Genomic DNA, 22,369 nt, shown 5'->3' with positions numbered 1-22,369 from the left:
GGAGGTTAGAGGTAAGTATCCTGGTCTCTGTGTATTAGGAGGAGCTGAGAGGTAAGTATCCCGGTCTCTGTGTATTAGGATGAGGTGAGAGGTAAGTATCGCGGTCTCTGTGTATTAGGAGGAGCCAAGAGGTAAGTATCCTGCTCTCTGTGTACTAGGATGAGGTGAGAGGTAAGTATCCCGGTCTCTGTGTATTAGGATGAGGTGAGAGGTAAGTACCCTGGTCTCTGTGTATTAGGATGAGGTGAGAGGTAAGTTTCCTGGTCTCTGTGTATTAGAAGGAGGTTAGAGGTAAGTATCGCGGTCTCTGTGTATTAGAAGGAGGTTAGAGGTAAGTATCCTGGTCTCTGTGTATTAGGAGGAGGTGAGAGGTAAGTATCGCGGTATCTGTGTATTAGGAGGAGGTGAGAGGTAAGTATCGTGGTCTCTGTGTATTAGGATGAGGTGAGAGGTAAGTATTGTGGTCTCTGTGTATTAGAAGGAGGTTAGAGGTAAGTATCCTGGTCTCTGTGTATTAGGAGGAGCTGAGAGGTAAGTATCCCGGTCTCTGTGTATTAGGATGAGGTGAGAGGTAAGTATCGTGGTCTCTGTGTATTAGGAGGAGGTGAGAGGTAAGTATCGCGGTATCTGTGTATTAGGAGGAGGTGAGAGGTAAGTATCGTGGTCTCTGTGTATTAGGATGAGGTGAGAGGTAAGTATTGTGGTCTCTGTGTATTAGAAGGAGGTGAGAGGTAAGTATCGCGGTCTCTGTGTATTAGGAGGAGGTGAGAGGTAAGTATCCTGGTCTCTGTGTATTAGAAGGAGGTTAGAGGTAAGTATCCTGGTCTCTGTGTATTAGGAGGAGGTGAGAGGTAAGTATCCTGGTCGCTGTGTATTAGGAGGAGGTTAGAGGTAAGTATCCTGGTCTCTGTGTATTAGAAGGAGGTTAGAGGTAAGTATCATAGTCTCTGTGTATTAGGAGGAGGTGAGAGGTAAGTATCCTGGTCGCTGTGTATTAGGAGGAGGTTAGAGGTAAGTATCGTGGTCTCTGTGTATTAGGAGGAGGTTAGAGGTAAGTATCGCGGTCTCTGTGTATTAGAAGGAGGTTAGAGGTAAGTATCCTGGTCTCTGTATATTAGGAGGAGGTGAGAGGTAAGTATCCTGGTCTCTGTGTATTAGAAGGAGGTTAGAGGTAAGTATCCTGGTCTCTGTATATTAGGAGGAGGTGAGAGGTAAGTATCGTGGTCTCTGTATATTAGGAGGAGGTTAGAGGTAAGTATCGCGGTCTCTGTGTATTAGAAGGAGGTTAGAGGTAAGTATCCTGGTCTCTGTATATTAGGAGGAGGTGAGAGGTAAGTATCCTGGTCTCTGTGTATTAGAAGGAGGTTAGAGGTAAGTATCCTGGTCTCTGTATATTAGGATGAGGTGAGAGGTAAGTATCGTGGTCTCTGTGTATTAGAAGGAGGTTAGAGGTAAGTATCCTGGTCTCTGTGTATTAGGAGGAGCTGAGAGGTAAGTATCCCGGTCTCTGTGTATTAGGATGAGGTGAGAGGTAAGTATCGTGGTCTCTGTGTATTAGAAGGAGGTTAGAGGTAAGTATCCTGGTCTCTGTGTATTAGGAGGAGCTGAGAGGTAAGTATCCCGGTCTCTGTGTATTAGGATGAGGTGAGAGGTAAGTATCGTGGTCTCTGTGTATTAGGAGGAGGTGAGAGGTAAGTATCGCGGTCTCTGTGTATTAGGAGGAGGTGAGAGGTAAGTATCCTGGTCTCTGTGTATTAGAAGGAGGTGAGAGGTAAGTATCCTGGTCTCTGTGTATTAGGAGGAGGTGAGAGGTAAGTATCCTGGTCGCTGTGTATTAGGAGGAGGTTAGAGGTAAGTATCCTGGTCTCTGTGTATTAGAAGGAGGTTAGAGGTAAGTATTATGGTCTCTGTGTATTAGGAGGAGGTGAGAGGTAAGTATCCTGGTCGCTGTGTATTAGGAGGAGGTTAGAGGTAAGTATCGTGGTCTCTGTGTATTAGGAGGAGGTTAGAGGTAAGTATCGCGGTCTCTGTGTATTAGAAGGAGGTTAGAGGTAAGTATCCTGGTCTCTGTATATTAGGAGGAGGTGAGAGGTAAGTATCCTGGTCTCTGTGTATTAGAAGGAGGTTAGAGGTAAGTATCATGGTCTCTGTGTATTAGGAGGAGGTGAGAGGTAAGTATCCTGGTCGCTGTGTATTAGGAGGAGGTTAGAGGTAAGTATCGTGGTCTCTGTGTATTAGGAGGAGGTTAGAGGTAAGTATCGCAGTCTCTGTGTATTAGAAGGAGGTTAGAGGTAAGTATCCTGGTCTCTGTATATTAGGAGGAGGTGAGAGGTAAGTATCCTGGTCTCTGTGTATTAGGAGGAGGTGAGAGGTATGTATCCTGGTGTCTGTGTATTAGGAGGAGGTGAGAGGTAAGTATTCTGGTCTTTGTGTATTAGGAGGAGGCGAGAGGTAAGAATCCTGGTCTCTGTGTATTAGGAGGAGGTGAGAGGTAAGTATCCTGGTCTCTGTGTATTAGGAGGAGCTGAGAGGTAAGTATTCTGGTCTCTGTGTATTAGGAGGAGGTGAGAGGTATGTATCCTGGTCTCTGTGTATTAGGAGGAGCTGAGAGGTAAGTATTCTGGTCTCTGTGTATTAGGAGGAGGTGAGAGGTATGTATCCTGGTGTCTGTGTATTAGGAGGAGCTGAGAGGTAAGTATTCTGGTCTCTGTGTATTAGGAGGAGGCGAGAGGTAAGAATCCTGGTCTCTGTGTATTAGGAGGAGGCGAGAGGTAAGAATCCTGGTCTCTGTGTATTAGGAGGAGGTGAGAGGTAAGTATCCTGGTCTCTGTGTATTAGGAGGAGGTGAGAGGTAAGTATCCCGGTCTCGGTGTATTAGGAGGAGGTTAGAGGTAAGTATCGCGGTATCTGTGTATTAGGAGGAGGTGAGAGGCAAGAATCTCAGTCTAAGTGTATTAGGAGGAGGTGAGAGGTATGTAGCCTGGTCTCTGTGTAGGACCAAGGACCCTAGGACCAAGACCCAAGTACTGGCGTTTCTGGGTACGGTGGGGTACTATAGAAAATTCGTGCCCAATTATAGTGCCCTAGCCAAACCCTTGACTGACTTGACCCGCAAGAACCTTCCCCGACAAGTTACCTGGGCCCCAGAGTGTGATCAGGCATTTAACCAACTCAAAACAGCTCTAACTAATGCAACAGTACTTGCTGCTCCTGATCCAACTAAAAGATTTCTTGTCAACACAGACGCTTCAATGTTTGGATTGGGGGCAGTGCTGAGCCAAGTTAGAGCAGATGGCGGAGAACATCCGGTAGCTTACTTAAGCTGAAAGTTATTGCCACGTGAAGTAAGCTACGCCGCCATTGAGAAGGAATGCCTGGCCATGGTGTGGGCCCTCAAAAAGTTGCAGCCGTATTTGTATGGACAACCTTTTTCCTTGCTCACAGATCACAACCCCTGGTGTGGCTGAACCGTGTGGCGGGAGACAATGCCAGGCTGCTGTGCTGGAGTTTGGCGCTGCAGCCTTTTGACTTTACAATCAACTACCGCCCAGAGAAATGAAACGGAAACGCCGATGGGTTATCTAGACAAACTGAACTTGAAAAGTGATCTGTGGGTACTTCCCCGGACATCCCCAAGCCGATCCGTTGGGATCAGACTGTGTATGCCGGCTTCGTTCTGGGGGAGCATTGTGGCAAACCTCGCCACTTCTAGGATACTGGACTTTATGTAGCCAAAGGTTGTCTGTATGTATTGCTGTGATGTATGTATAACTTGAATGTGTATTGTGTTGCCCATAGAATTCGTATGCTAGCAGCCGTAAGCCACTAGCATTCATGTAGCTCGTTTCACGAACAGCGACGGTACGGGCTGTTCGTGAAACGAATGCTGGCCCCCCTGATAGACCACCCATAGAGGGACGTGTGGCGCTCGTTAACCGATTGCAACATTGTTGCAATCGCTACTTAAAGGCTCTCCTAGGTGGCCATTGTTCGACTACCGACCACACGGCGGTCGGCCATCTTGGATCCTTTGTCGCCTCAGCGGTGTTTGGTCGTCGAGCGCCTGGAACTGAAAACGGCTACTTGACGGCACGAACACCGCTGTACTTCCAGGCCGTTCGGGAGTTCCAATTGTTTCCTATTAAGGTTCCCGATCGGTGTTCGGTAGTTTTAAACGAACTCGATGGCAAAGTCTATTTCGTGCGGCGTTCGGTTGTTTTAGCTGGGATCTGAGCGGTATTCTTACAAAAGGTACCCACAGACCCCAGCAATCTACCGAACGGCCATTCGTGCAAATAAGGTGAATTATGAGAAGTTATGTATTTAAAAGTAAAATGCTGCACGGAAGATAATCCACTTAACGGTGTATCCAAGTGGGAGTATCCTTCTTGTGCAGCAGTGCCTGATGGGAGAAATGCCCAGAATGTTAAGTCCCCCATGTAGTCCCCTACTGTATTACCCCTGTTATGTCAGTAAGGAAACCCCTTGCATGGGGACTTGCATAAATACTGGAAGCTGTGAATAAAGACCTCAGTTGACTCCCAGAACTGTGTTTCGTCCGGTTACTGGGGGATTTGGGACATTGCCTTACTTTTCAGCGCTGACTGTGGATTACCTACTGTACCAGCAGAGATCGTGGATTTTAATATTGCAGCTCCGCTACACTAAGTATCCTGGTGTCTGTGTATTAGGAGGAGGTGAGAGGTAAGAATCCTGGTCTCTGTGTATTAGGAGGAGGTGAGATGTAAGTATCCCGGTCTCTGTGTATTATGATGAGGTGAGAGGTAAAAATCCTGGTCTCTGTGTATTAGGAGGAGGTGAGATGTAAGTATCCCGGTCTCTGTGTATTAGGAGGAGGTGAGAGGTAAGTATCCTGGTGTCTGTGTATTAGGAGGAGGTGAGAGGTAAGTATCCCGGTCTCTGTGTATTAGGAGGATGTGAGAGGTAAGTATCCCGGTCTCTGTGTATTATGATGAGGTGAGAGGTAAGTATCCCGGTCTCTGTGTATTAGGAGGAGGTGAGAGGTAAGTATCCTGGTGTCTGTGTATTAGGAGGAGCTGAGACGTAAGTATTCTGGTCTCTGTGTATTAGGAGGAGGTGAGAGGTAAGTATCCTGGTCTCTGTGTATTAGGAGGAGGTGAGAGGTAAGTATCCTGGTCTCTGTGTATTAGGAGGAGGTGAGATGTAAGTATCCCGGTCTCTGTGTATTAGGAGGAGGTGAGAGGTAAGTATTCTGGTCTCTGTGTATTAGGAGGAGGTGAGAGGTAAGTATCCTGGTCTCTGTGTATTAGGAGGAGGTGAGATGTAAGTATCCCGGTCTCTGTGTATTAGGAGGAGGTGAGAGGTAAGTATCCTGGTCTCTGTGTATTAGGAGGAGGTGAGAGGTAAGTATCCTGGTCTCTGTGTATTAGGAGGAGGTGAGATGTAAGTATCCCGGTCTCTGTGTATTAGGAGGAGGTGAGAGGTAAGTATTCTGGTCTCTGTGTATTAGGAGGAGGTGAGATGTAAGTATCCCGGTCTCTGTGTATTAGGAGGAGGTGAGAGGTAAGTATCCTGGTGTCTGTGTATTAGGAGGAGCTGAGACGTAAGTATTCTGGTCTCTGTGTATTAGGAGGAGGTGAGAGGTAAGTATCCTGGTCTCTGTGTTTTAGGAGGAGGTGAGAGGTAAGTATCCTGGTCTCTGTGTATTAGGAGGAGCTGAGAGGTAAGTATTCTGGTCTCTGTGTATTAGGAGGAGGTGAGAGGTAAGAATCCTGGTTTCTGTATTAGGAGGAGGTGAGAGGTAAGTATCCTGGTCTCTGTTTATTAGGAGAAGGTAAGAGGTGAGTATCCTGGTCTCTGTGTATCAGGATGAGGTGAGAGGTAAGTATCCCGGTCTCTGTTTATTAGGAGAAGGTAAGAGGTAAGTATCCCGGTCTCTGTGTATTAGAAGGAGGTGAGAGGTAAGTATTCTGGTCTCTGTGTATTAGGATTAGGTGAGAGGTAAGTATCCTGGTCTCTGTGTATTAGGAGGAGGTGAGAGGTAAGTATCCTGGTGTCTGTGTATTAGGATGAGGTGAGAGGTAAGTATTCAGGTCTCTGTGTATTAAAAGGAGATGAGAGGTAAGTATCCCGGTCTCTGTGTATTAGGAGGAGGTGAGAGGTAAGTATCCCGGTCTCTGTGTATTACGAGGAGCTGAGAGGTAAGTATCCCGGTCTCTGTTTATTAGGAGGAGGTGAGAGGTAAGTATCCTGGTCTCTGTGTATTAGGAGGAGGTGAGAGGTAAGTATCCTGGTCTCTGTGCATTAGGAGGAGGTGAGATGTAAGTATCCCGGTCTCTGTGAATTAGGAGGAGGTGAGAGGTAAGTATTCAGGTCTCTGTGTATTAGGATGAGGTGAGAGGTAAGTATCCCGGTCTCTGTGTATTAGGAGGAGGTGAGAGGTAAGTATCCCGGTCTCTGTGTATTAGGAGGAGGTGAGAGGTAAGTATCCCGGTCTCTGTGTATTAGGAGGAGGTGAGAGGTAAGTATCCCGGTCTCTGTGTATTATGATGAGGTGAGAGGTAAGTATCCTGGTCTCTGTGTATTAGGATGAGGTGAGAGGTAAGTATCCCGGTCTCTGTGTATTAGGATGAGGTGAGAGGTAAGTATCCCGGTCTCTGTGTATTAGGAGGAGGTGAGAGGTAAGTATCCCGGTCTCTGTGTATTAAGAGGAGGTGAGAGGTAAGTATCCCGGTCTCTGTGTATTAGGAGGAGGTGAGAGGTAAGTATCCCGGTCTCTGTGTATTAGGAGGAGGTGAGAGGTAAGTATCCTGGTCTCTGTGTATTAGGATGAGGTGAGAGGTAAGTATCCCAGTCTCTGTGTATTAGGAGGAGGTGAGAGGTAAGTATCCTGGTCTCTGTGTATTAGGATGAGGTGAGAGGTAAGTATCCTGGTCTCTGTGTATTAGGATTAGGTGAGAGGTAAGAATCCTGGTCTCTGTGTATTAGGATTAGGTGAGAGGTAAGTATCCTGGTATCTGTGTATTAGGAGGAGGTGAGAGGTAAGTATCACGGTCTCTGTGTATTAGGAGGAGGTGAGAGGTAAGTATCCTGCTCTCTGTGTATTAGGATGAGGTGAGGGGTAAGTACCCTGGTCTCTGTGTATTAGGAGGAGGTGAGAGGTAAGTATCACAGTCTCTGTGTATTAGGAGGAGGTGAGAGGTAAGTATCCTGGTCTCTGTGTATTAGGAGGAGGTGGGATGTAAGTATCCTGGTCTCTGTGTATTAGGAGGAGATGAGAGGTAAGTATTCTGGTCTCTGTGTATTAGGATTAGGTGAGAGGTAAGTATTCTGGTCTCTGTGTATTAGGAGGAGGTGAGAGGTAAGTATCCTGGTCTCTGTGTATTAGGAGGAGGTGGGAGGTAAGTATCCTGGTCTCTGTGTATTAGGAGGAGGTGAGAGGTAAGTATCCTGGTCTTTGTGTATTAGGAGGAGGTGAGAGGTAAGTATCCTGGTCTCTGTGTATTAGGATGAGGTGAGAGGTAAGTATCCCAGTCTCTGTGTATTAGGAGGAGGTGAGAGGTAAGTATCCTGGTCTCTGTGTATTAGGATGAGGTGAGAGGTAAGTATCCTGGTCTCTGTGTATTAGGATTAGGTGAGAGGTAAGAATCCTGGTCTCTGTGTATTAGGATTAGGTGAGAGGTAAGTATCCTGGTATCTGTGTATTAGGAGGAGGTGAGAGGTAAGTATCACGGTCTCTGTGTATTAGGAGGAGGTGAGAGGTAAGTATCCTGCTCTCTGTGTATTAGGATGAGGTGAGGGGTAAGTACCCTGGTCTCTGTGTATTAGGAGGAGGTGAGAGGTAAGTATCACAGTCTCTGTGTATTAGGAGGAGGTGAGAGGTAAGTATCCTGGTCTCTGTGTATTAGGAGGAGGTGGGATGTAAGTATCCTGGTCTCTGTGTATTAGGAGGAGATGAGAGGTAAGTATTCTGGTCTCTGTGTATTAGGATTAGGTGAGAGGTAAGTATTCTGGTCTCTGTGTATTAGGAGGAGGTGAGAGGTAAGTATCCTGGTCTCTGTGTATTAGGAGGAGGTGGGAGGTAAGTATCCTGGTCTCTGTGTATTAGGAGGAGGTGAGAGGTAAGTATCCTGGTCTCTGTGTATTAGGAGGAGGTGAGAGGTAAGTATCCCGGTCTTTGTGTATTAGGAGGAGGTGAGAGGTAAGTATCCTGGTCTCTGTGTATTAGAAGGAGGTGGGAGGTAAGTATCCTGGTCTCTGTGTAGTAGGAGGAGGTGAGAGGTAAGTATCCTGGTCTCTGTGTATTAGGAGGAGGTGGGAGGTAAGTATCCTGGTCTCTGTGTATTAGGAGGAGGTGAGAGGTAAGTATCACGGTCTCTGTGTATTAGGATTAGGTGAGAGGTAAGTATCCTGGTCTCAGTGTATTAGGATGAGGTGAGAGGTAAGTATCCCGGTCTCTGTGTATTAGGAATAGGTGAGAGGTAAGTATCCTGGTGTCTGTGTATTAGGAGGAGCTGAGACGTAAGTATCCTGGTCTCTGTGTATTAGGAGGAGGTGAGAGGTAAGTGTCCTGGTCTCTCAGTATTAGAAGGAGGTGAGAGGTTAGTATCCTGGTCTCTGTGTATCAGGAGGAGCTGAGAGGTAAGTATCCTGGTCTCTGTGTATTAGGAGGAGCTGAGAGGTAAGTATTCTGGTCTCTGTGTATTAGGAGGATCTGAGAGGTAAGTATCCTGGTCTCTCAGTATTAGAAGGAGGTGAGAGGTTAGTATCCCGGTCTCTGTGTGTTACGAGGAGGCAAGAGGTATGTATCGTGGCACAGAATGATTACGAACACACAGGTAGGTTATCAGATTGGGGCCCCCTTCCTGTTAAACACAGGGATGGCAAATGGGGCCAAGCAAGTTTGGGGTTCCCTGTTTAACCACTGGGCCCTCAGCAACTCGTCTGTGTGTATAGGTGGAGGTAGAAAGGTATGTGTCCGGATAGAAGTGTATTAGGTAGAGGCCAGAGGTATGTTTCCTGGTCCCTGTGTATTAGGAAGTATTTGTAGGTAAGTACCTTTGTCTCTGTGTATTAGGAAGAGGTTAGAGGTAAGTACCCTGGTGTTTGTGTATTAGGAAGTTTTAAAAGGTAAGTACCCTGGTGTTTGTGTATTAAGAAGTGGTGAGAGGTAAGTATCCAGCTTTCTGTGTATTAGGAGGTACTATGAGGTATGTAACCTCATCTCTGTGTATTAGGAGGTACTATGAGGTATGTAACCTCATCTCTGTGTATTAGGAGGAGGTGAGATATAAGTACCCTGGTGTTTGTGTATTAGGGGGAGGTGAGAGATATGTTTCCTGGTTTCTGTGTATTAGGAGGAAGTGAAAGGTATGTATCCTTGTATCTGTGCATTAGGAGGTATTGGGAGGTAAGTATCCTGGTTTCTGTGTAGAAGGAGGCGGTGAGAGGTAAGTATTAGTGTGTCTTTGTATAAGGAGTTAAGAGGTAGGTATCTGTGTATGTATATATTATGAGCTGATAGGTAGGTACCTGGGTGTCTGTGTATTAGGAGGTGAGAGGTAGGTATCCAGTTGTCTGTGTATTAGTAGCTGAGAGGTAGGTATCCAGGTGCCTGTATTATAGGAGGAGATGTGAGGTAAGTATCCAGGTGTCTGTGTATTAGGAGCTGAGAGTTAGGTATCCTGGTGCCTGTGTATTAGTAGCTGAGATGTAGGTATCAGGGTGTCTGCATTAGGAGGAGATGTGGGGTAGGTATCCTGGTGCCTGTATTATAGGAGGAGAAGTGGGGTAGGTATCCTAGTGCCTGTATTATAGGAGGAGATGTGGGGTAGGTATCCTGGTGCCTGTATTATAGGAGGAGATGTGGGGTAGGTATCCTAGTGCCTGTATTATAGGAGGAGATGTGGGGTAGGTATCCTAGTGCCTGTATTATAGGAGGAGATGTGGGGTAGGTATCCTGGTGCCTGTATTATAGGAGGAGATGTGGGGTAGGTATCCTAGTGCCTGTATTATAGGAGGAGATGTGGGGTAGGTATCCTGGTGCCTGTATTATAGGAGGAGATGTGGGGTAGGTATCCTGGTGCCTGTATTATAGGAGGAGATGTGAGGTAGGTATCCGGTGTCTGTGTATGTAAGAAGGTCCTGCGTCCCTGTTATTATGTATCTCGTGTCCATATTATTATGTATCCATGCAGATGTATAAAATCCCACATCCCTCTTACCTCCAGCGTGAGATGCTCAGCTCATGATTCCAGTATCCCAGGCAGGGTGAGGACCAGACGGATAAAGATGACACTGGGATAGTCAGAGGAGGTAAAGTTCGCCTCTTTGAATATCCTTAGAGGGGCTGCAGGTGTTAGAAATGGTGAATAATTTCCTCTTGTATTCCCTGTAAAATAATCAGCAGCCAAAATAGGTCACGCCAACATCTCATATCCCAGAACGCCTTGCAGCCAACATGACAGTCTGAGACAGTGCAATCCACAGGGTTCCCTTCTCTCCCCCACCCCGGGGTGCAGATTCACCCAAATGATGGAGGGTTAAGGAGATGGAATGGGGGTTTGCTAATGTTGCTTGCAGGTGCAAAAGAAAAATTGGGGGGGAAAAGAGGAATTCCAAGGGGAAAAAATAAAGAATAAAAACCCCCACAAAAATCCTTGAGAAAAAAATGTTTCCAAATAAAATAGAAAAAAATTTGAATCCTTTGGCAGCAGGCGACAGCGTCACAGAGAGAGATGGGCACAAGCTGACATAAAAGCCCAGAATTACAGAGTATTCCCCACCCTCTGTCACACACAGACACACTCACACATACAGAGTGTCTCATTCGCTATTCTGCGTGCACACACACACACAGGGTGTCACACTCAGCTCCCAGTTAAAGAGACCCAGCATTATTATCAATAATTCATGACTTCAGCCTCCTACCCTCCTCCCTTCCTCTGTGTGTTTCTCCCTCTCTCCTTCACCCCCTCCTGCTGCTGTCTCTGTCGCCTCCCCTTCTCCAATACAGGAATTGTTTGTGGTTTAAGGTGCTGGTTATATGACTGTCAGTATTAACCCTTCCTTCTGCAGAACAAGGCCCCTTTTGGCAGCAGAGGGGTTAAAGGTACAAGGGATTAGCACATGTTTAATGATAATAGATGGCGTGTTTCCCTTTTTTTCTTTTTCGTTTTGTTTCTTTTGCTGCGGTTCAGTAAGTTTGGTGCAGTTTGTGTGAAATTAACATTTTCGATGTAATTCTGCCGTTTCTGGGAAAGTGCAGAGCATTGCGCTGAACGGGACCTTTATTCCTGGAGATTTATTGCATGACAATACATTAAACACAGAAATGCTGGATGAAAACAGGAGACCCTAGACTGAAGAGCTTACAATCTAGTTTAGAATGGATGGAAAATTGTGGAGAAGCACAATTTAATTAAATTACAGAATATGTACCAACATGAGCATTAAAAACAAAGATAAAAACATAATGAGTAAGAGACGGATGTGGACCACCACCTGTTATTATCATGTGGGAAAGCTTGCTGGATAGATGGAGATACCAGGGGGTTGTTGGTGGCAGATACTTGTTATTTGTGGTGAATGGCTGACAGAATATCATACTTGAGCGCAGAAATACTCATCGGCAACCATTCATTGTCCACATTTGTAGGATGGCATCAGCTGTCTATGATTGTCCACATTAGTAGGATGGCACCGGCACCCAATGAGGGTCCACATTAGTAAGATGGCACCGGCAATCTATGATTGTCTACATTAGTAGAATGACACCGGCAACCATTGATTATCCAGATTAGTAGGATGGCACCGGTAGCCAATGATGGTCCACATTTGCAGGATGGCATTGGCTGTCTATGATTGTCCACATTAGTAGGATGACACAGGCAACCATTAATGGTCCACAATAGTAGGATAGCATTGGCAGTCAATGCCTGCCCACATTGGTAGGATGGCACCCGCAGGCAATGATGGTCCGCATTAGTAGGATAGCATTGGCAGTCAAGGACAGTTCACATTTGCAGGATGGCACCGGCAGCCAATGATTGCCCACATTAGTAGGATTGCATCGGCTGTCTGTGATTGTCCACATTAGTAGGATGGCATTGGCAGCCAATGATTGTCCACGTTAGTAGGATGGCACCGACAGCAAATGATTGCCCACGTTAGTAGGATGACACTGGCAGCTTTGATTGTCCACGTTAGAAGAATCGCACCAGCAGCCAATGATTGTCCACATTAGTAGGATGGCATTAGCATCCTTGATTGTCCACATTAGTAGGATGGCATCGGCTGTCTGTGATTGTCCACATTAGTAGGATGGCACTGGCAGCCTTGATTGTCCACATTAGTAGGATGGCACTGACAGACAATGATTGTCCACATTTGTAGAATCACACCAGCAGCCAATGATTGTCCTCCTTAGAAGGATGGCATTGGCAGCCTTGATTGTCCACATTAGTAGGATGGCACCGACAGCAAATGATTGCCCACGTTAGTAGGATGACACTGGCAGCTTTGATTGTCCACGTTAGAAGAATCGCACCAGCAGCCAATGATTGTCCACACTAGAAGGATGGCATTGGCAGCCTTGATTGTCCACATTAGTAGGATGGCATCGGCTGTCTGTGATTGTCCACATTAGTAGGATGGCACTGGCAGCCTTGATTGTCCACATTAGTAGGATGGCACTGACAGACAATGATTGTCCACATTAGTAGGATGGCATCAGCAGCCAATGATTGTCCACATTTGTAGAATCACACCAGCAGCCAATGATTGTCCTCCTTAGAAGGATGGCATTGGCAGCCTTGATTGTCCACATTAGTAGGATGGCACCGACAGCAAATGATTGCCCACATTAGTAGGATGGCATCGGCTGTCTGTGATTGTCCACATTAGTAGGATGGCACTGGCAGCCTTGATTGTCCACGTTAGTAGAATCGCACCAGCAGCCAATGATTGTCCAAATGAGTAGGATGGCATTTGAAGTCAATGATGGAGCATATTAGTATGATGGCATCGGCAGCCAATGAGAGTCCAGTCCACATTACTAGGATGGCATTAGCCGTCAATGAGCTGTCTTTTGTTCTTCAAATACCTTTTTCATTTAGATTTTGTTGATAAAGTACATAAACTGTACAGAATATCTTGGCAAGGCATTTGATTTACCAAAAATAGTAGACAATGCTAAAATAATTAACAAAACATTTGAATGACAGAATAAAGGGGAGAAGTCGACAAAACGATAACACACAATTTAAAAAAGTTATAGCATACCAGAGAACCATGAACTCTTTTGACAGTTTTTCATTTACAAGGGTTAGATTAGTTTGAATGGTAGATGTGCGATCTCCGGGATTTCTTTATTCTTCTAATGAATATATCTAATTGATATACTATATATCCCTAATTTAACAAGAGAGAGAGAGAGAGAAGAGTACAATAGAATAGAATACTGAAGAAGTATTGTGAATACATCAGGTTTAAGAAGGTTAGCTATAAGAAATAAGGGAAAGTAAATAAAAAAAGGAAAATAATACTAAGATAATTATAGAATAAAGACCCTTTTCCCATATTTCACTGTACAGTGTTCCCATGTGTTCACAAATTGGGGTTGTTGTCAATGATTTGTACTGTTCCTTTTCCCATCATATGTGTATGCCATATTTTAGAATGTAGATATCTGTTAGATAGCCCTTCAAGTTTTTAAATACACATACGTGCCCTGGTACTCATTCTATTTTCCAGCTTGGTTACGTAGTTAGAGAGTTTTTCACATAGTTTAAAACATTTAACAATTAATCAAATAAATATAAAATACACTCAGAGGAAAAACTTAAAGGGACACTATAATGTACAAAACAACTTTATCGTAATGAAGCAGTTTTGGTGTAGAGATCATGCCTCTGAAGTTTCACTGTTCAACTCACTGCCATGTAGGAGTTAAATCACTTTTGTTTCTGTTTATGCAGCCCTAGCCACACCCCGGGCTTTGACTGACACAGAATTCATGAAAACAAAATGGTTTCATTTTCCATCAGATGTAAGTTACTCTAAAAGTTTTTATCTCCCGCTCTGTAAATTAAACTTTAGTTGCATACAGGAGTCTCCTGCAGGGTCTATCAAGCTGTTAACAGAGCAGGAGATAAGAAATTCTAAATTAAACAGAATTTGCAATAAAGGAAGTGTAAACATTAGATGATTCTTTACAGGAAGTGTTGAGGGAGGCTGTGTAAGGCTAGGAGGTGTGACTGGGGCTGCATAAACAAAGTGATTTAATTTCTAAATGACAGAGAATTGACCAGTGCATGATCTATACACCAAAACTGCTTCATTAAGCTAAAGTTATTTTGGTGACTATACTGTCCCTTTAAATATGTACCATGTGTTTATTTGATAAGTTTGGTGCCAAAATCTATTTTTATAAGGTTAACCACGTTAACCTACCCTGTAAAAATCTACTGTCTTCTATTCATGAAGAAAGTCATGATTGCAAAAAGACTAAACTTCCTGACTTTTTTTTTTTTTTTTTTACAGAAAACCTTTTGATACTAAATAGATAAATTCAGTTCTTCAAAACTACACTAACACAGGCCTTGATTTAATATTTTTGGATACGCTTTTCAAATGAGTAAACGTTTCAAATACTTTATTCAAAATATCAAATTATTAAGAAATATATATCATATATAAATATGTATATACGGTATATATATATATAAAAAAGTATATCTATATACCAAAATATATCAAAACATTAAAATATTTTTGAAAATATTAGTTCATTGTAAAATGTTATACTAAAATATGAAATCGTTTGAAAGGCTTATCCCAAAATATTAAATCGAGGCCTTCGTTTGAAAAAAAAAAAACATGTCTGGGCCATTTTCTGTTTCTTACAAAGTGTTGCAACAGTCACCGATCTCTATGAAAAGGTCGTATAACGCAGCGATAATCTTCATAGAGAATCAATGGCAGGCAGCCTATGTTATTCATAAGGTAATCACACATTATGCCATGCCATTTACACCTGAATATTTTAGAAGTTTTGATGATCCCACTCAATATTCCTTCTAACGTCAAGGCAAGAGTGCACCATGTACTGATTCTGACTCTATACCTGCTCTTTACCTACTAGAAAACACTCATAAACTGAGTGTAACAGTGTAACAGTTTAAATTAATGACAAGTCTAACTATCGAAATTAAATATTACAAAGCAATATTTATCGAAAAGCGATAAATATTAAACTATGGATTTGAAAGGCAGGTTCATCAGTTGTGTTGAATACCAAAATCAGATATAACGGTTATTTAACTCAGTGTGAATTGTTTGGGAATAATTCAAAGTAAATTTAATATTTAAGGCCAAAGTGAAATCATATCTGGCTAGCAGAATATTTCTAACTCAGGCGATTTTTCAAATGTATACTTCAGAAACAACCTACACATTGTTTTTATTTTTAAAAACATTTTTACACATGTATATTTATAAAAGTGTGAATGAAAATCGATTGGAACTGAATTTAAAGCAATATATCAGAAAGAGGATAAAATTAAGTAACACATTTTAGACTTTAATAAGGAATTAGAACTTGTTTGCATGCGTGCACCTATAATAATTTATTAATGAGATAGTGAGTGGTTAATTAATGTATAATTTTATAATTTCTTTTTTTTATAGAATATAACTAATTTAGCACGATGGTCCAGCTCTCACTAAATATACATAGTAATGTAGAGAAGGCAGAAAGCAGTCCTTAAATGCTGCTGTGATTATTAATAATATGTAATATTTATGAATATCCATTAAAGTAGAACGCGTAGGATGGCAATCCATTCACTGTTTTATAACTACTCCCAGACTGTAATAAAGACGTGTCTACATCCTGTTGTGTTATACTATAACCCTGTTTGTATTCCACACTGTAATCCCCATATACACAATTAGTGATGTAGTTAAAGGGAAACTATATATAGAAATGTCTCTTTTTATTTTAATGCATTATATAGATTTAAGTTAAAATAACGTTTAAATACAGATGTATTTTAGATGGACTGTTTAGTGGGTTTGCCCTCTTTAACCAGCAGCAAGAGACCTCCAAACAGCAGCTTATCATTTTGGTGTAGGAGGTCTGTAGAGAGATAAACTATTACCCCCTAAGCCATGCATAGGAAGATTGGATTTGCTTCAACATGGCAATTTAGGTTTCGTCCATGTGGTGTTTAGGTTTAAGATTACTTTCGTCCACGCAATTGTTTCGGGAAAAACTATTCAGAATAACCAAACTGGCATTAAGTAGGCCAGTGTACTGCAAATACAAATATTACGTATTATGTACATGTAAATGGCTCATTTTAACGCGGTTTCGTTCACAGATCAAGTGAGAAGTAACTAATGGGAAAAAAAAACGAGGAGCAGTAAGACATTTATATTTATATATTTATTAAAGTTCTAATATAGAATATATAAACATGGATATTTTTTTTTACCGATCCTCCGTTGTTCCCAACTGTTGGTCACTTCTCACTCGATCTGTGAATATAATCAACATTTATATGGCGGCCCCCTAACTTTTTTTCCATCAATCATCTTTTTTTGGGGCGCCACGATTGGAAATCCAAACATGTTACAAACAAAACTGTTTGTTTTGTTTGTTTTGTGATTTGTGATTAGCGTTTGGAATTCGTGATTTAATAAACTGGGCTGCGCGCACAGATTGGCAGAATTTGGAAGGTGGTTTAGCTCGCTCAGTAAGTTACTCTTGATACAAATTGATATCAGGCAGTTGGAACAGTCATTTAGATTGACAGCTCTGGGGGCCAGCTGTGTGAAATTAACAAACCACTCTAGTCCTGATCAACTTTCCGATCTCGTGAACAGCATGATTAAAGGCTTCCTATGTGCCAAGAATAAAAAAAATGCTGTACACATGTATGTGACCATGTGATATCGATATGATCAGTTATCCAAATATTTTTTTGCCCTTTTTACAGATGTAGCCATATCAAAATTAGTAAATAGTACTTGTCAGTTAAACTTACTTATTGCAAGTGTAGCAGAGCTCCAATACCCCGACTGGCTTTCTCCGCTGATTCCTCCTCGCAGCTAGAAGAAGCGCTGGTTTGTGATTATAACTCTCCCCCCAGTAACTAGACGACACATAGTTCTGGGAGTCAACTGAGTTTTATTGAGCCAAATGCAGCCTTTTCTGCACAGCATGGGTAGTTTGTGCATTGCATACAGCGCCCGCCCTGGCACCTCTGTGTCCGGGAGATAATTGAGTTGCTATCCGCTAAACTAAAAAAACAAAATACAGTTAAAACACACAGGAACCCCACATGTCATACGTCCCCTGATAGCTCTTGTCCGAGCGCCCAAGTTGGCCAAATAGCGCCCAGATCCATAACGAATTGTCCAATCGTCACCGGGGTAATATTTTTTTGACCGAACGCACACGAGGTCGAAGCCCAAAATAGTTACAGTGTGAAAGTGGTCTTGGCCGGTCAAATGGGAGTTGCATTCGGGAGAAGGGAAGGCACTGAACTGGGGGTGGTTATAGTTCCTTTGGGGACAAGATAGGGGAATATAGGATAGGGGGATATAGAACACGGTCCGCCACAGTGAGGCATTTAAAATCCTCCATTGTGTTAGGAAAGCAGGGCATGCAATATCTGGGTTTAATAGATAGGTAGCAACTGAATTCTCTACTTCTCAAGACGTCAGTCTGCACAGACTACACAGATTGCATGTGCAGTGCCTGTTCTGGTAGGCGTACTGTTGATGCCGTGTTTATTAGCTGATATTTTTCATTTAGAAGTATCATTTTGACAGAAAGGGTTGAGCCAGTTGCAAACCACTCTATGGTGCACTTTCTCCACCCATGGGACTGGTCGGTGGAGTCAGACAACAGGCAGAAATAGGGAGGAATCGAACAAATGAGTTCTGTTTCGGCTCACATGTCTTTGCTATTAGAGTTAGATCAAGATACAGTACAGTGGCAGAGTTATTCCATTCAAAAATCAATAACTCACAAGTGGAAAACAAATCTAGCTCCTACGATGCACACACAAATAAAATATTACAACGCAATATTTATTTTTTCAGTGTATAGGCTTCTGAAACCACAAACTGTCTTAAAAAGTTTAATATATATGAATTTCACTATCATAAAACAACTTTAAAAAGAGTAGATTGTGACGAAAGCACCTTTGTCACTGGAATTTGGAGAGGCCTGCTTGCCAGCCTCTTGCCCTGTGACTATGGCCATCTTGTTTAGTCGGACACGCGATGGCATGAACACCGCTGAAACTTTACCTTCTCTGAACTTCAACTCTTCGACTGGAGTCGAACACCGTTCGACAATTCGAACGGCACTTTAACATTGACATTTGCACGAACGGTTCCCATTCGTCTATTTGAACTAAAATTAACATTAGAAATAGACCGGCCGCACAGCCAAATTCTCTGGAACTGTTTTGGGCATGAAATTGTCATACCTCCTCGCGACCCACGCTGCTCTGGTCCCACCGTCCATCTTGTTCTGCCGGGCTGTGCGGACCTCCTGCCGGCGTTGCGTGCATCTGGGAGCGCATCCGGGGGTGTGCGCATCCTGTTGCTTGTCCCGGGATGCTTAAAGTGATAGTACTTGTTAATTAGCACTCTATTTATATTCTGCCCTATTCTATCCCTAACCTATCAGATCTCACCAAGCCCTATTTATACCTCCTTTTTACATCACATTCTTGCCCTGTCGTGGTTTCTTGTAGCCCGAGAATGCGTTCTGTTAACTTGTCTTTCTTTTAGTATCTGACTTTGGCTTGTTTTCTGGTTATCCGTATCTCTGGCTCCCTTGACCCTTGGCTTTGTTTACCGCTTGCTCTTCCTTATCATATCCTGACCTTGGCTCGTCTGACGTTTCTAATATTTCTATTTCTCTTCACGTTAAAGCCCGCCATTTAAAGGACCGGTAATACGTCTATCTGGGGTTGCCTCTCTTGTCCTTAAGTTTGCGTGTTGGGGAGCTAAACATTGACAGAAATCATGCGTGTGGTCTGTCAAAAGAGACTTCCACAAAACTTTTGAACCCCTGCTCTGATCTGGGTGATTTTTTGATATGTTGGGGATGTGTTATGTTTTGGGGTGTTTTCTAGACTTTGGGGAAAATGCGTGTTTTTCTGCCTGTGGCTAATTAGGTTATTGTATTAGCTGCTTTAATTATATCACAGGTAGAGGGGAGGGCTTGTGTGCTGTATGTGTGAGTGTCGGACATTTTTGTATTGTTTTGATTGGTTTCTGTCTCTTGTGGGACTGTGTTCCATCAGGTCCAGGGGGTGTGCCTCTGGCCTGAGGAACTGTATAAATTGTGAATCCTGACTTGCATTAAACAAACCTGCTTTACCCCTTCATGAAGTCTTGACTCATGTTTGGAGGATGGGAAAACTACACTCTTGGGGATTGCTATAATCACAATACTCCCCGGAGTATAAGCTCTTGTAAGAGCTTGTTCCTGCTACGCTCTCTGAAGTAGGAGAGGTCTACCCACTGGAAACTGGATCCTGGTCTTGGGTCCAGGATGGGTAGAGGACGGCAAGACCCCGGCGCAGCTGCATCGCTGGAAATGGGGTCTGCAGTGCTTATGGTGTCTGGTGGAATGCTTGGAGTCCTCGGCAAGCACTAGGAGCATTGATTGACGGAAGGTCCGTCACATAGATAAATTATTTTAAACATACAATAGTAATACTTAAAGTAATTTTACCCAAGGCCTGAAAAACAAGATGGCCGCTCCCTGTCACATTATTTTGTTTATGTACCACAGGAAATTAAAACTAAAATTATAGAAAAATGCTGGTGATGGAAACAATACGAAATATATAAAAGCAAATGTCTATCATAGATGTTTTTTTAATATATGTTTTCCCTTCATTTGGTTTTAGGCAACAGTAAGAATGACAAAGGCCTGATGGTAGCAGCCATCTTAACTGACTAAGCCCTCATTTTGTTATAATGTATGTTTTGATCTACCGCAATATGAAATTAAAAGATTATTTGCTGATGTGAGGATTGTAAGGATGGAAGTGAAGTCAAAGTAAACATCAAAATTTAGCCAAAACTGTCAAACTGGGAACATAGCTCACTTGGCAGATTTCTCTAACGTAATCTACTTTTTCCTAGAACGTAATTTGAATTCACGTTAAATTCTTATCTGTACAGCGCTACGGAATTTGCTGGCGCTACATAAATAATAAAATAATAATAATCTGTTTACCATATTGTGAAAACTCGGTTGCTTTTTCCTCCAGAATAGTCTCCACCATGAACTGGAAAATGTAAATAAAATAATTTGGGGACTATCAGGGCAATTTAAAAGTGAAATCTTGGAGGCATCTCACCAAATTTACTATCCTGTGAGACATCCAAAATTATCTTCAGATTGATCCAAAACAGCTTCAAGATTGACCCCATTTAAATCAACCAAAGACTCACGAAGACAAGATAATATTTAGAGAGACAAGAGGTGGAGAAGGCCTTGCTCAAACAAGCTTATAATGTAAGAATCGCCAACATTTTCAGAAAATAATTCTTCCTTGTGGTCACAGTCAACCGGTAAAATGTAATAAATAAATAAACAGAAGAAATAGGTGTTCCTACACCTTGTCATGAACAAAAATAAGAGCAGGAGGTGGTAAATTATTTATTATAGTATCGGTGAGGGAGAAGGTGCTATATGGTCCTTCTTCAGCCCCACAGGTTATGGTTCTATAAGTAACAACGGATATATAGACTAAAAATATTAAACGCCCGTTTAATCCACTGTAATATGGCTATCTGAACCTTTAACTCACAGCAGGAGAGGCAAGTGGTTGCCTGGAGTTACCCAGCCAATCACATTGGTCTTACAGCCACGATGCAACCTTGTAAAATGCAAAACTATATTTTTATGTGTGCTTTGCTCCTTAATCTGTATTATGTATAAATTTTGGCCACTACGGCAGCATCATTCCTGCAAGGTGCATGTTCTGGGTGTGCCCCAATTCTCTTTTTGTCTGTACTATGTAAGTTTGGAATCCAGATCAGATTCATTTTGGGTTCAGCTCCCCACCCTGAGCGTCAGAGATCCCTAGGTGATTTTAAGTAGCTTTATAAAATGCAAAGCCGTATTTTTATGGGTGCACTTTTCCTTAATCTGTATTAAGTATATAATAAGACTGACTGCCCCTCATTTTCTGGAAGGGTTAAACTCAGCACCCATGAGCATAGTGAATAAATCTATCCAGCCAATTCTTTATCCTAATGAATGATCATGTATTAAACTTTAATTTGTGCACCCCCTCCAAAAAAAGTCTCATGCAATGATAAAGAAAATGCAGTCTGGTTGATGAACTGTGTATGTCACATTAGAGGGAAAAATGAGAAAACAATTATTCTCATTTTTTTTTTTTTTTTTATAGAATGTTTACAAATTCTGCAACACTAAATGCATTCACTAATCACTGGACCAAACTGTAATAAAATAAAAAGAAAAAAAAGAAAAATAAAGTTTTCAATTCACTACAATGTTGTGTTTAGTTAATAAAATGAGTGATGCTATTAACGAGAGTCTGAAAAACTGATATGAAGATGTTTTATATAAATGCCAATAATAATAATAATAATAATATGAGCACTTCCTGTGTATGTTAATCACTGTGTTTTTAGAGGCGATAAACAATATTGAAACAATTTATCATTTTCCTGAAAGCCTTGTAACAGTCCGGAAAACCTTTCTGTTGTCTCTTTAATCCCAGAGGCAGCTTCTGATAGGTCGGTTTGACCCCAGCAGCATCTGTTTGGATGCCCGAGAGACACCTTTTAACAGCAGTCTTTTTTCTGTGTGTGTCTGCCTCTTCTACTCCCCCTGCTCGATTATTTAATAGGCTGCTCAGGTTTCTCTGGTGTAAGGTGATTGGGGGGGGGTGCGGGGGGGGATGTATCTTCTTAAAATAGAAACACACTCACACAACATCCCTCCCTCCCAATGCTTTCTGGTCCCGCAAGCGCCTCTCTCCCCTCTTTATTGTTATTGTCATAGTGTATGTAAACCGTAATAAGCGTTGCCTGATATACTCGTATAATTATATAGTCGGATGAAAACATCACGGACCCAGCACATAGCTCGGGGGGTGGGGTGGGGGGGAGATGCACACGTGACACATTGGACCAGAATTATCAAACAAAACAAATCTCGCTTGAAAAGCGTGAGAATCGCGCCTGGTATTTAATCCAGTTAATATGGCGTTATAAACATGAAAAAATAGAAACAAAAAAACAGAAACAACAAACTAATGGTCAAAGTGATCATTGTGACCATTTTACATAAAATCTATTTATAGCAGAAAAATAA

At 42.5% G+C, this 22,369-nt stretch overlaps 1 protein-coding gene across 1 annotated transcript in view; it reads right to left on the bottom strand.

The window, feature by feature from the left end:
* The window catches only part of FBXL16 (F-box and leucine rich repeat protein 16), a 52,086-nt gene extending 41,207 nt beyond the window's left edge, over positions 1–10,879 (bottom strand). The window contains exon 1 of the mRNA XM_063430716.1: positions 10,206–10,879. The gene's annotated coding sequence lies outside the window, so the exon portion shown is untranslated. The remainder of the gene's footprint in view (positions 1–10,205) is intronic.
* Between the last annotated feature and the right edge of the window lie 11,490 nt (positions 10,880–22,369).

Source organism: Pelobates fuscus, chromosome 8 (assembly GCF_036172605.1).
Source record: "Pelobates fuscus isolate aPelFus1 chromosome 8, aPelFus1.pri, whole genome shotgun sequence".
In the NCBI taxonomy this organism is placed as follows: domain Eukaryota; kingdom Metazoa; phylum Chordata; class Amphibia; order Anura; family Pelobatidae; genus Pelobates; species Pelobates fuscus.
Note: the sequence above shows the minus strand (reverse complement) of the source record. Positions and strands in the feature narration are given on the sequence as shown.